Source organism: Equus quagga, chromosome 10 (genome assembly GCF_021613505.1).
Source record: "Equus quagga isolate Etosha38 chromosome 10, UCLA_HA_Equagga_1.0, whole genome shotgun sequence".
NCBI classification, from domain to species: Eukaryota; Metazoa; Chordata; class Mammalia; order Perissodactyla; family Equidae; genus Equus; species Equus quagga.
Genome location: NC_060276.1, coordinates 12138856 through 12152516, shown reverse-complemented (window position 1 = coordinate 12152516; position 13661 = coordinate 12138856).

The window sequence follows — 13661 nt, the reverse complement described above, 5'->3', positions numbered from 1 at the left end:
AGTCAAGAAATTGTGGTTCCTGAAGAAGGCGACGTGGACCTGATATTCATTCCAGTTTGCCCAGGGCCTTCCTGGATTTAGCATTGAAAGTACCACATCCTGGAAACCCCCTTAGTCCCAGACAGCTGATCATCTTACTGGTAAAAGACGGTATAATATAGGCCCATGTTTTTCCCAGTGTTGCCAGAGCACCATTATTTGCCCTGATTTTATATATGGGAAAACTGTGACAGAGAGAGGTCCTACAGTCAGGGAGAAGGTGATGGTGTCAGTATTCAAATCCATGTCTGTCTCACTCCAGACCCTATGCTCTTTACAAATTCCTAGAAGTGGAATTGCTATGTCAAAGAGTATGTATGTGAAAAATTTATAACTCTGTTGCTGAATTCTTGTCCCAGAGGCACAACCCATATTTTTATACACTATTGTGTATTTGTTTATACATTAACACAATATATATATATATATGACAACAGTGTATAAAAATATGTGTTTTACTCATAAATCCACCAACCAGGCCTTATGAACCTGTTTAATCTTTGCCAATCTGATGGGCAGTCCTCATGTTATCTTTGGGTGCATATCTTTTGATCTTGTCTGGTGTGCTCAGTATACAGCAGAGGTGAGCGTAATTTGAGACGGGAAATTGAATGGGGCTCTCTTGGCTTAGTGTGAACTTTGTTGAAGTCAAGTCCTGATGCACTTCAGAAGCTTTAGGGAACATCATCAAAGATACATATGTAAAAGCCTTGTGAGGATGAACATCCCAGCTTATTGGTCCCAAGTGGATGCCAGGATTGGAGAGATCACTCTGTGAAGAAGCTTACTGGACTTCTCTAAACCTCCAATGACGTCTTCCTCCTCTGAGTTGCAGGTACATTCTTGGGGCTGCACTGTTTAATGTTTAGGCCCATTAGGTTACCTGGGAGAACAGCATGTGGGGGGTTTACACTCTGTCCCTCAAGTGAATGTGTCTCTCTCCTCCCGCCTCCTCAAAGAGGTGGTAGAGAGGAACATTCGAGCTGTGACAGGAATAGGAGAGGGCAAAGGAATTCAAAAGCATGAAGTTGGGAGGAGTTATATAAATGTTGTAAATGTAGAGCACTATGCTAACAAGTGAAAACGGAAGTTGTATTCCTGGGGAGAGCCCATAAAGAGTTTGTAACTGAGATGTGGGGAACAGAGAGGTGGAAGGAAAAGTGGAAAGGGAAATTAGGAACTTAAATATTTACAGCTCAAACTCTGAAGGGAGGAAGCAAGCCTCAGGAAAAACCTAGAGACTAGACGAGGCGGCATGTTGGATGGCTAAAGTTTAGAAGAAAGGAAAGTTCCACATGCCATCCTCCAGTAAGGAAGAAGTCTGCATGGGTGGTAGATCCCCTATACCCCGAGTGTGGTAGCTTTCTGATATGATTGCCCACTTGGTAAATTTCTCCCAAGTTGATTCTGGACAACTAGCATGGACTGGGACTTTGGCAAACAGGAAACCATAAAATCTTTCCTTTTTAGAAAATTTCCAACTTTATTGAGTTGCAATTTACATACAATAAGATTCACCCATTTTAACTATATAGTTGGGTGAATTTTAGTAATTGTATAAAGTAATGTAATTACTACCATAATCAAGTTACAGAACAGTTCCATGACCCTAAAAAATTTCCTTGTGCCCATTTACACTCTTCCAAGACCCCTGGCCTCAAGCATCCACTGATTTGCTTTCTGTCACTGTAGTCTTTTGTATTTGATTTCTTTCACCTAGCAAAATATTTTTGAGATTCATCCATGTTGTTGGGTCCATCAGTGGCTTGTTCCTTTTAATTGCACAGTTTGTTTATCCATTCATCAGTTGATGAACATTTGAATTGTTTCCAGTTTGTGGCTATTATGAATAATGCTGCTATGAACTTTTAAGTGTATGTCTTTTCTGAACATGTATTTTCATTTCTTTTGGATGGATACATAAAAATGGAATTGCTGGGTTTTACTTTAAGTTCATGTTTAATTGTATATGTATAGTGTGCTGCCATACTGTTTTCCAAAGAGGCTGTAACCACTTTGGATTCCTGCTAGCAATTTCTATGAGCTATCCTATGCTCCACATCTTTGCCAACATGTGGTATTGTCAATCTTTTTAACATTAGCCATTTGAGTAGGTGTATAGTGATATATCATTGTGATTCCAATTTGACTTTTTTTATGACTAATGATGTTGAGTATCTTTTCATGTGCTTATTGACCATTCATATACATTCTTTTGTCAAGTGTCTGTTCAAACATTTTGCCAATTTTTAATTGGGTTATTTGTCTTCTTATTGAGTGATTGGAGATATTCATATATTCTGGATACATGTCATATATATATATTGCAGATATTTTTTCTACTTGTCTGTGACTTGCCTTTTTATTTTCTTGATGGTAATTTTTGAACGGCAGAAGTTTTACATTTTGATGAAGTCTGATTTATCAGTTTTTTCCTTTTATGGTTTATGCTTTTTGTATCCTAAGAAATTTTTCCCTACTGCAAAGTTCCAAACTTTTCTCCTATGTTTTCTTCTAGAGGTTTCATAGTTTTGGTTTGTATGTTTAAGCTTATCTATGAACCTTTTTGAGTTAATGTTTTTGCCTGATGTGAGATAAGGCTGAGGTTCATTTTTTTCCCAAATGGATATCAAGTTGTTCGGCACCATTTGTTTCAAAAACTGTCCTTGTTTTTTTTCTTTTTGTTTGTTTGTTTTTCTTATGTTTTCTCTCTATACTTGTACTTTACTGAGTTGACGGTCTGTTGTCTCTGTCTGGTAGTAATCCTCTGGACCTAGATTGTAAGTGGAAATACTATTGTTGCTTGAGAAATGGTCCCTAATTGTAAGGAATATCAGCAATTATATTTGACCATGACATGTGGTAAAGTTTTATGGGTGTAGAACTCATGCTACCACATTCTCTGCAGTTAGCTCCTTGGAACTTCAGAAAAATGGAAAAATCTAGGGTTTAAGCAATAGAATTTGGAAGATGTTGAAAAATCTATATCAGTTCCAGGGGATGAGGTCCCAGACTCTAAACAAGCACTTGAGTGAGGCTCCTGTAGCTGGATGGAGCAGAACAGGAAAAAAGCTTTATATGTAATTTGGGATTTAAGTTTCCCTGAGGGAACAGATAAGTTATTTTACTGGTGCTTTAATTTTTCTAAGGGAATAGAAGACAGATTTGGAAAAAGTAGGGTTCACTTTTCAAAAGTGATGGTAAATTTGGGACATTTTCAAATACTATGCATATTATCCAGTGTATATTGATCTGATTTCTAAATTCTTAAGAAATCACTGACTTTAATCACACACACACACTGTGATGATTAATTTTATATGTCAACTTGGCTGGGCCACAGTGGCCCGATATTTGGTCAAACATTATTCTGGATGTTTCTGTGAGGGTATTTTTTGGATGAGATTAACATTTAAATTGTTGGATCCTGAATAAAGAGAATACCTTCCATAACGTGGGTGGACCTTGTCCAATCAGTTGAAGGCCTTAATAGGACAAAGACTGACCTACTCCAAGCAAGAAAGAATTCTGCTAGCGGTTGGCCTTTGGAATTGAACTGCAACACTGGTCTTCCCAGGGTCTCCAGGCTTTTGGCCCACCCTGCCTCCATAATCATGTGAGCCAATTCCTTAAAATAAATCTCTGTCTTTATATATACACATGTTCTATTGGCTTTGTTTTTCTGGAGAACCTTGAGAAACACACATACACACACACACACACACACGCACATGCTCACTCGGAGTCACAGTCAAACTCATCTCATCCTTACCCTATTTTTTGCAAAAGATTGTAAGCAACGGACTATTCAGTCAGAGGGGACTGCTTCAATTAGTTACAGCACAATCAGTGGCCATATAATAGAATATTATGCAGACATCAAACAGATGGTGCTAATATAGAAAGATATATATACACATATGTATATAGTAAATGCTTGTATGTAGCTCTGAATCTATTCTACTGAAATAAAAGCAGGTGTAAAGTTTTTTGTACAAAAGTGGTCACTATGGTATTATTTATAATGATAAATATAAAAACATAGTAATAAAAATGTCCATAAATGGGAGACTGGTTAAATAAAAATGGTATACCCATACAAGGGAATATCATGCTGTTGTTAAAAAGAATGAAGTAGATCTATATGTATAGTTTGGAACAATCTCCAAAAAATATTAATATGTGGAAAAAAGAAGAAGTAAGAAAAAGATAATATGAAGGGTGTACTCCTAGTTGTATGGATGTATGTATTTGTGTATGTGTTTGTGTGTGTGTGTGTGCATAATCTGAAAGCATACATTAAAAATGTTAAAAAATGTTAACAAACACGTGACTTTGGCAAGGAAGATATGGGGTCTGTAGTTGAGGGAGACTTACTTTCCACTGTAAAACCTTTTGTACTATTTGACCTTTGTAATCATATGCACATATTACTTCTTCAAATGAAAAAATGCCTTCTTCTGAGCATCTATTACCTAGAATTGAGATCTGTTTTTATACTGTATCAGGAGCTTGAATTTGGAAGACGGAAATTAATCAGTTCCCTGTCTTTGACCCTAATAATGTTGCTAACCTTCCACCAATCTTCTGATTCTGGATTTGAGGGAGGATAATTTGGACAATAGAAAGGAGTGGGGGTCCAGCCCCGTGGCCGAGTGGTTAAGTCCGTGCACTCTGCTACGGCAGTCCAGGGTTTCGCTGGTTTGGATCCTGGGCGCGGACTTGGCACTGCTCATCAAACCACGTCGAGGTGGCGTCCCACGTACCACAACTAGAAGGACCCACAACTAAAAAATATACAACTATATGCCAGGGGAATTTGGGGAGAAAAAGCAGAAATAAAAAAAAGAAGAATATTGGCAACAGTTGTTAGCTCAGGTGCCAATCTTTAAAAAAAAGAAGAAAGAAAGGAGTGGAAGGGCAAATAAGAGCATAGAGTTAGGAATAGCATCCTGGGGTGACTTGGAAGTTAAGGATCCCACAAGTAGAACCAAAGCGCCTAGTCACTCCAGACCAACGTGCCGCAATGCTAAACCTCACCTATCTTTGAAGACCCCCAAGAATATTGGGTATAATTTAGCTTGGTGGCAATCAAACCTAGCCCCATCAGAATTACCTGGGCTGTTTTAAAATATCTTGTTTTTGTTATAGAAATAATACCTGCATACAGTTTTTTTTAAAAAATTGAAGAGTATAGAAGAAAAAGAAAAGTTTTGCGTTTAATAGCTAGTTTCCAGTCTCCACAGGTAATTGCTTTTAACTATTTCTAGTGAGTTTTTCTGATAATTAATATCAATACTCTAAATAATATATTTATACTTCCATTTCTTACTTTATCAATTTTAGCCAGTATTTATTTACTCTCTACTAAGAAAGATGTAGAATTTCACATACTTATGCCACTTCGTTTACCGACTTCTGACTCCCCAAATTTTGTTAATTCTATTATTATAATATTCAGGGCATTTTAGTGGTTACCTTTATAATTTTAAATAATCTACTTTAATCTCTATTTATGAATGCGTTAATTCCAAGCAATATTTATCGATGCTCACTTCGGATATACTTTCCTATACGCTCTCCCACCTCCCATTGCTTCTGACTTCCGTCAGCTATGATATTACCTGCACATTGTTAAGCTTATGACATCTACTCCCTAGGTTCAAATCCCAGCTGTACCACTTGTTATCTGTGTAGTCTTTGGTAAGTTATTGAGTGTCTCTGTGCTCTCAGTGTCCTTAACTGTCAAATGGAGATGATAATAATAGTATCTACTTCATAGGGTTGCTGTAAGATTAAATTCCGCTTAAATTGAAATAAATATTTCAAAGCACTTAAAATAGTATTTGGTACATGGTAAGCGCCTTCTAAGTGTTAAACTAAAAAAAAAATAACAAAAGTTAAAGTAAAATGAAATCTGTTTTACAACTCTAATTAAATCCTCAGTATGCTTTATCTACAGCTTGATTTTAAAAAATAAAATCAAGATGCAAAAGACATGAAGAGACATTTCACCAAGGAGAATATATAGGCAAATAGGCATATGAAAATATGTTCAATATTGTTAGTTATTAGGGTAACACAAATTAAAACCACAATGAGGGGCTGGCCCCGTGGCCGAGTGGTTACGTTCGCGCGCTCCGCTGCAGGCGGCCCAGTGTTTCGTCGGTTCGAATCCTGGGCGCGGACATGGCACTGCTCGTCAGACCACGCTGAGGCAGCGTCCCACATGCCACAGCTAGAGGAACCCACAACGAAGAATACACAACTATGTACCGGGGGGCTTTGGGGAGAAAAAGGAAAAAATAAAATCTTTAAAAAAAAAAAAAAACCACAATGAGATATCACTATGCATCTATCAAAAGTGCTAAAATTAGTAAGAATAACCAATGCTAATGAAGATGTGGAGAAACTGGATCAATCAGACACTGCTGGTAGAAGTGTAAAATGGTACAGCCACTCTGGAAAAAGAGTTTGGCAGTTTCAGCACTACAGGGCCAGCCTGGTGGCGTAGCAGTTAAGTTTGCGTACTCTGCCTCGGCAGCCCAGGGTTTGCCGGTTCCGGATCCTGGGTGTGGACCAATGCACTGCTTATCAAGATATGCTGTGGTAGGCATCCCACATATAAAAAATAGAGGAAGACAGGCACAGATGTTAGCTCAGGGCCAATCTTCCTCAGCAAAAAAGAGGAGGATTGGAAGTGGATGTTAGCTTGGGCCTAATCTTCCTCAAGAAAAAAAAAAACTAAACATACAAGCACTATACAACCCAGCAATTGTACTGCTGGGCACTTATCTCAGAGAAAAGAAGATTTAAGTTCACATAAAAACATGTACACAAATGTTCAGAGCAAGTTTATTAGTAATAGCTTTATTCATAAATTGGAAACAACCCAGGTGCCCTTCAACAGGTGACTGATTAAACAAACTATGGTACATCCGCACAATGGAATACTGCTCAGAAATAAAAAGGAAGGAACTATTAATATAGGTGACAACCTGGATGAATCTCCAGAGAATTATGCTGAGTTGAAAAAGTCAATCCCAACAGGTTACAATACTGATTGTATTCATATTATTTATATACATTCTTGAAATTATAAAATTATAGAAATGGAGAACAGTTTATTGGTTACCATAGATTAGAGAGGGGCGGGGATGGAAGGAAGTGGGTGTGGCTATAAAAAGGAAATGTAAGGGATCCTTGTGGTGGTGGAACTGTGCTGCATCTCGGCTGTATCAAAGTCAATATTCTGGTTGTGATATTGTTTTATACTTTTGCCAGATGTTGCCGTTGGGAGAAACTGAGTAAAGGGTACAGTGGATTTCTGTGTTCTTTCTTAGAACTGCATGTGAATCTAAAATTACCTCAAAATAAGAAATTTAATTAAAGAATAAAACAAATAATAGCATTACCAGTATTAAGTTCCATGTAAATATTATTCACAGCAGGACCAAGTAATTTAATTGGATTTATAGAGGAAAAAAAGTAAATGTATGGCACTAAAAAAGTGCTGTTCGTAGAAGAATGTTTCAAATGTCAAAATCATATGGATTATCTTATCTTACACTCCTTCAATGGCTCACAATGATGCCACACTTTAGTATGCTTCCTATTAGAACTAGAATCATCATACAGCTTTTGTTTTCCTCAGAGTTCCTAACTGTAGTTCATTTTTATTGTTAACCAAAAGCACATGTAAATAGCTTCTGGTTTCTTAGTTATATAGGTTAATTACGGAATTTGCATCCATCTTAAGGATATTCTTCACTGAGCCCTTTGACTTCCTGTTCTAATTATGACTTTCTTGGTCAGCTTAGCAGTTGTCATCTCAGGATTTCTTTTATTGCACCTTTCGGGCACTTTAAAATATAGATTCCCAGGCCCCACCATAGACCTATTCAATTGGACATTCTTTGGGGGAGGTATGTGTATTTTAAAAACAGCTCCCCCATGTGATTTTGCTGATCAGTCAGGATTTGAGAACCCATTTAGCTAATCCTTAGAGTCCTATAACTGATATTATTATTATTAATAGTAATAATAAGAACTGTTTTTTGAGGATTTACTGTGTTCCAGGCATTGTTTTCAACAGTGAATGCCCGGTCTCATTTAATCTGTACAGAAGATTACAACAAACTACCTACTATTAGGTATTACTACAAATAATAAACTACTATTTACAACAAACCTCTGAGGTAGGTACTATAATTATCCCCATTTTAGAGAAAACTCAGTATCAGAGAAGTTAAGTCGTACCACTGTCAAGCTTCAGAGCCAGGGTTAGCACCCAGGTTTGTCTGATAATAAAGTCTTGGATTTTAACCAGCAAACCATGCTAATTTAAAATGGACAGACTTAAGAGCCTCATGGAAAACATCTAAATATAAAAGAACTTGGTGTTGGAGCACAGGTAAAAGGACTGTGTACTGTCAACTAATTTTACAGCTAAAACCTGGCATCTTTTCATCAGTTAACTCAATTAAGCAAGGTCATTTTGTGAGATATCAGAAGCATGAATAATAGACCATGGATCAAATGGGACGCCTTAGTGAATTCTTTTGAACTCTGAATATTTTGGATGCTATAGAAACAGTTCACAAACTCTACCAATAAATATCTTAAAAGTTTTCCCATGTAAGCATTTCTACAAAGGTCACATCTATGGGTTATCTGCAACTTTCTCTTCCACATTTTCTGTGGCTCCAGTTTAAATGGACAATTGGAGTTAGCCGTACTAATTTCTGAGCATTTGAAATGGAATGCCTAATTCAGTCATTGTTAGGAGAAATAAGACTAGCCTCCAAATGGCTTGATAACTTCCGTAGCTAAATATTGGAAAGATATATTTTCCCATTGTTGAACTGGAGGCTTAATTTTTACAAATATCAAATATGAGACAAAACTATTCACATTTACAAAGTATGCTCTAGTAGTTCTTAATGTTCTGATACGGACTGATCTCCAAGATCTCTCAGGTGAAAAAAAAAGTGTATGTAATATGCTAATATTTACATAAAAAACGAGGGAGCATGCATATTTATATTTGGTGATAAATACATTAAAATCTCTGAAAGGATACATAAGAAGAAAACAAAAGAAACATGCCCTAGTAATGGGGATAAAAATAATGTTTAAAATCTAAATTTAAATTGTTAACAAAATGTGCAAAATCACTACACACACACCGTAATGGAATAGTGAATTTTCTGCTACCTTAGACCACTGTAGGCTTTCCTACTGTATTGGTTGTTTTTCTTGCGTAATTTAAAAACCCAAACCAACTCTGCTAATTAAGCTCTCCCTGGCCAGGAGCTCACTTGGATCCCTGACAGTCCCTAGTTAAAATCTAGTTTGTAATTTTTGACAGCAAACCAAGACCCTCTTGTTTGCTTCAGGAAAACTGGCTGGTTTTAGCCCCTAGCGTTATTTTGGGGGTACCCTCATCCCAACAAGTCACCAATCCTCTCGACCATGACTTACGGTTGTGCCAGATTTTTCTTGGTCACTTTTTGTTTGAGACAGGTAGTAGTCGTGGTGATGAAATTATTGTTAGTTTGGTTTTAATTTATGACAAATTATCTTGGAAACAGGAATAAGGTGGTTTGTTGAGATGATAAACTAAGGGCAAAAACAACTAAATCAAATTACTTGGACTAATATATGTGTTTTGAGCATACATTTTGAATTCTTCCATTTATTGCTTCTTAATTAGTCCGTAAGTCAGAAGATTAAAAACACCATAGACAAGTGACATTTTATGAAATGAAATGTTTAAAGTGTACTTTTTCTGATAACGGCACTCAACGTGAATGGTATTTAACATGTTTTACAATTTTACTTACTTTGGTTGACATGTTTGGGAATAGGTAAAGAAGCTGAGTCAGAAACCTTCAGTACTTTTATGGTAAATCCACCTCATCTCCCTTTATGTGACTCCTTACCAGAAAAGAAATAGCCTGAGAATTTCCACCTGCCTGATATGACATTTGTAGAAAGTCTTATAGTACTTTGATTTCATGAATATATTACCCAAAGTAACTAGTTTTTATAACCCTTGCCCCTTTAAAGAGCCCAAAACTAAACTCGAAGGGAAATCACAACCTTGCAAAAAAATTAGAAATATTCCTTCTTTTCCCTATATAGTCTACCAGTATCACTTAACTAAAACTCCTTAGTCTGTGACCTTGAGAAACCTAGAGGCTAAAGAGGAGTAGAATATTGAAGGTCATGCCCTCCAGCATTACCTAAAAAGGGGAGCAAATATTCGTCATAACAGGTAACTCTTTTTATAATTATGGCAGATGGTGATTGAAGCAAAGGCAATTCAAAAGGGGAGACATGTGAAAGCAATAATTTTGAATGTTTGACATTTGTTTTGAAACTACCTTACTACCCTATACCCTTTACCATCTGTCTGTTATCCCTCCCAACACCCACCTCTGTCTTCCCACAGGGCTCCATTGTCTGCAGTTCCTGTTTCTCAGGGGCGGAGCTGTGGGAGGCAGCCATGGGTGCCATAATAGGCACCTGCGGCCAGCACAATGGGCTGTGGGTGCTTGTGGGAGAGACAGATTGATGTATTGTGCATGGGGGAGGAGGGCTGTCACTTGAATCCATGTGAACCCAGGCTTTAGGGGCAAGGGAGATTGACAGCTTTTGTAGGTTGCATTTCTTTTTCAAAGCTTGGCTTTAATAGACAGTAAGTTTGGGGCCCCAGGCTTTCACTCCCATAATTCTAACAGGGCAATCACGAGCATTCAGCATTTCTTTTTACCCCCCTTGTTACGCATTAAATGATTTCAGTAAAGGAATGTGCAGCATTAATTAGAATTTGTTAGCAGATACCAAGGGGAAAAGTTTCTTCACAATAACTATAGGAGGTGTCATTTGTACAAAGACTTTTTTGTTTTCTTTCCCCATTACATTATCACTGCAATATGTAAGGTAGTGATTCTTTTCATTTAAATTAAGTGGAAAGCTACTAAATCTTGTTTTATTCTCCAAAAAGAATAAGGTCCTTAACACTTATCTTTTAACTTCTTTCATTTCCTAAGGTTGGTGTTTACTTTTGCTTTCAGTCCGATCCATTTACTGATCTGTGTGGTTGTGTATCCAGTTTTGCGTACCATTTAGCTCTTACAATTACAGGCAACCCACGACCCATATATAAGGATTGTTTCAGGTGAAAATAGCTACCAATAATATTGAAAATCATTGACACGCTGGGGCTCTTTGTGCTAATGGTACATTGAGAAATGCCAAAAATTAGACTCCTCTAAGTTTGTGTCCTAACTTATTTTCTCAAACTATTTTCCCCTGGTTGATATTTAACTTTAGCCATGACATCAAATTTATGGAAGAATGGGGCAGCGGCCAAGGAGTAGTTTTTCCCATAGAAAATTCATTCCTAAACCATGTCAATATTTTTAAACATCAAAAGTCCCCCCACTCCAAACACACACAGATAGCATCAGCATCATTTTCTTACAGCTAGTCAAAAGGATCTTGATTTTTGTGGTTTTGTTTTGTTTCTATTCTTTTTCTTTTATTTTTGACATTTTAGACTTATGTAGGAACAAAACTAATCTCAGATAGGATATCTTGTAAACATGTTCTTTGCCATCTGAGGAACTGATAATACATTAAAAATTTTTGGTGTGATTTTTCTAACATCTCTCGTATAAAATCATTTTCTCTATGGAAGGAGTTAGAGGCTAATTGAATTAGAATTTTTCCCATTCAGTTGTTTTATTTAAATGTATTAAGGGCAACAGTGAAAAATATTGATTAAGTCTACCATTATTTCTCAGAAAGAACATATTCCCACACAGTTGTCTGGCTCTGTCTATAATAATAATTTGGTGCAATGGTTTTAAAAGTAGTGGGGTGATAATAATTAGGGTGTGCAGCACAGAAATTTCAATGCTGGATTCAACATTTCACCGTGCAGGGCATGAAAATTGCCGACCAGGGCTAGTAAGCTCTAAGTACTAATTAACTAATTAATCAGGTGCTGAAACCAACTGAATGGAGGATACCAGCCAGAGAACTCCAGCCCAAGCAGAGGGTTGTGCTCTTTCAAAGACAGCGCAGTCTTTCTTCTTGGTTTTTAACCCAACCAAAAATGAAGGGAGAAAATAGGATACGGTGTCCTATTGTCAGCCATTTCAATCCAAGCTTTTTACTTAGAGAAAATAAAATAAAAACATGTGCTTCTGATAATAACTCTGAGGCATCGTGCGCAGGGCAATCCTGAAAGCTCCCGCAAACCCGCTAACTCCTTGGCCATGCACTGTTTCAGGGCTGGCATATGGGGTGGCGCTCTGCCTTCTTGGAGTTTTCTTCTACAATATTTTTTTAACATAGGAGGACGAGAAACGTATTTCTCCTTTTGGGCTGATTTCAGGTCTTTTGCCTCATCCCTCCTTTATGTAAATGAGAAGAGTCCAATTACACATATGGAAAAAGGGTTTAATGAATCGTGAAAAAGCCTGCTTTGCAGAGAAAGGGCACAATTCCCTCTTCTTCTTCTTCTCTTATATTTAACTTAGAAACATGTATTTCTTTTAAGGAAGATGATAAAGCTTAATGATTAGATAATTTTATTTTATATACTAATTTTCATATTTGGGAATTATTAAACAAATTTTGCTAGAAGATTTAGCTTCCTTTATCTTTGTAAGGCTTTCTGGAGACTTAGCAAATATTCTATGATAAGAAACTGTGAAATTCTAACTTTTTCCCTAAATTTAAAAAATTAATACATGTTAGTTTCTCCCATTTTTGATGTTATTCTTAGCTCAGGGATAATTTTTCTTCTCTTAACACAATTTGCTCTGGAATTGTCTGCACTGAAAAAAGACTGCATCATTACAGGTGGGTTGCTATTGAACCCAAGGAAAAGATTTTAGTATCACAAACCATTTTAGTTTAATTTTGGTATTATTATGATGTTTTAATTAGAATTTTTAAGGTGTTGGAAATTAGGTAAGCTTTTTTAAAAAAAATCTTTTCTAAAAGGTACTGAATTTTACACTAGCGCAGAAAATCCCGTGTCTGGGATTTCATTATCCTATTTTCTTTCCCCTTTTTCATTTCGGAATTTTTAGTAGTTGAAAGTAGACCACACAGAAAACCCCCCAACCCATTTTTTTTAATGACAAAAAACCTTGCAAGAATACTGAGGGGAGAAAAAATCAATACCATTTCTGACCGTGACTCTTAGAATTTAAGTATGTAGCTAGCCTGAAAGAGGTGCTTTGTAGGGACAGCAGGAAAGTTGCAAATCACAACTGCAAGTGCTTTCCAGAGACCCAACCCAAACACCTCATTGGGCACTTGGGGAAACTGAGGCCCAAGAAGCGGTGGGGGGGGCTTGCCCGACTAGATTTTTTTTCCTGTACAAAATACCGCTCCGATCCACGGAAGACACTTTTCTGGGGCACCTACTGTGTGAAGGGCATCGCTGGCACTCAGATTGCCCGTCTATTCACGAGGGCTGTGCTCTTTCCACTCTACCCCCAACCCCCGGCCTTCCCGGATCGGCGCCCTGGATGTGATCGACACCATGAAGTTGCCCCATAATCCTCTCTGGCAACATAGGATGTAAAATTTGATCA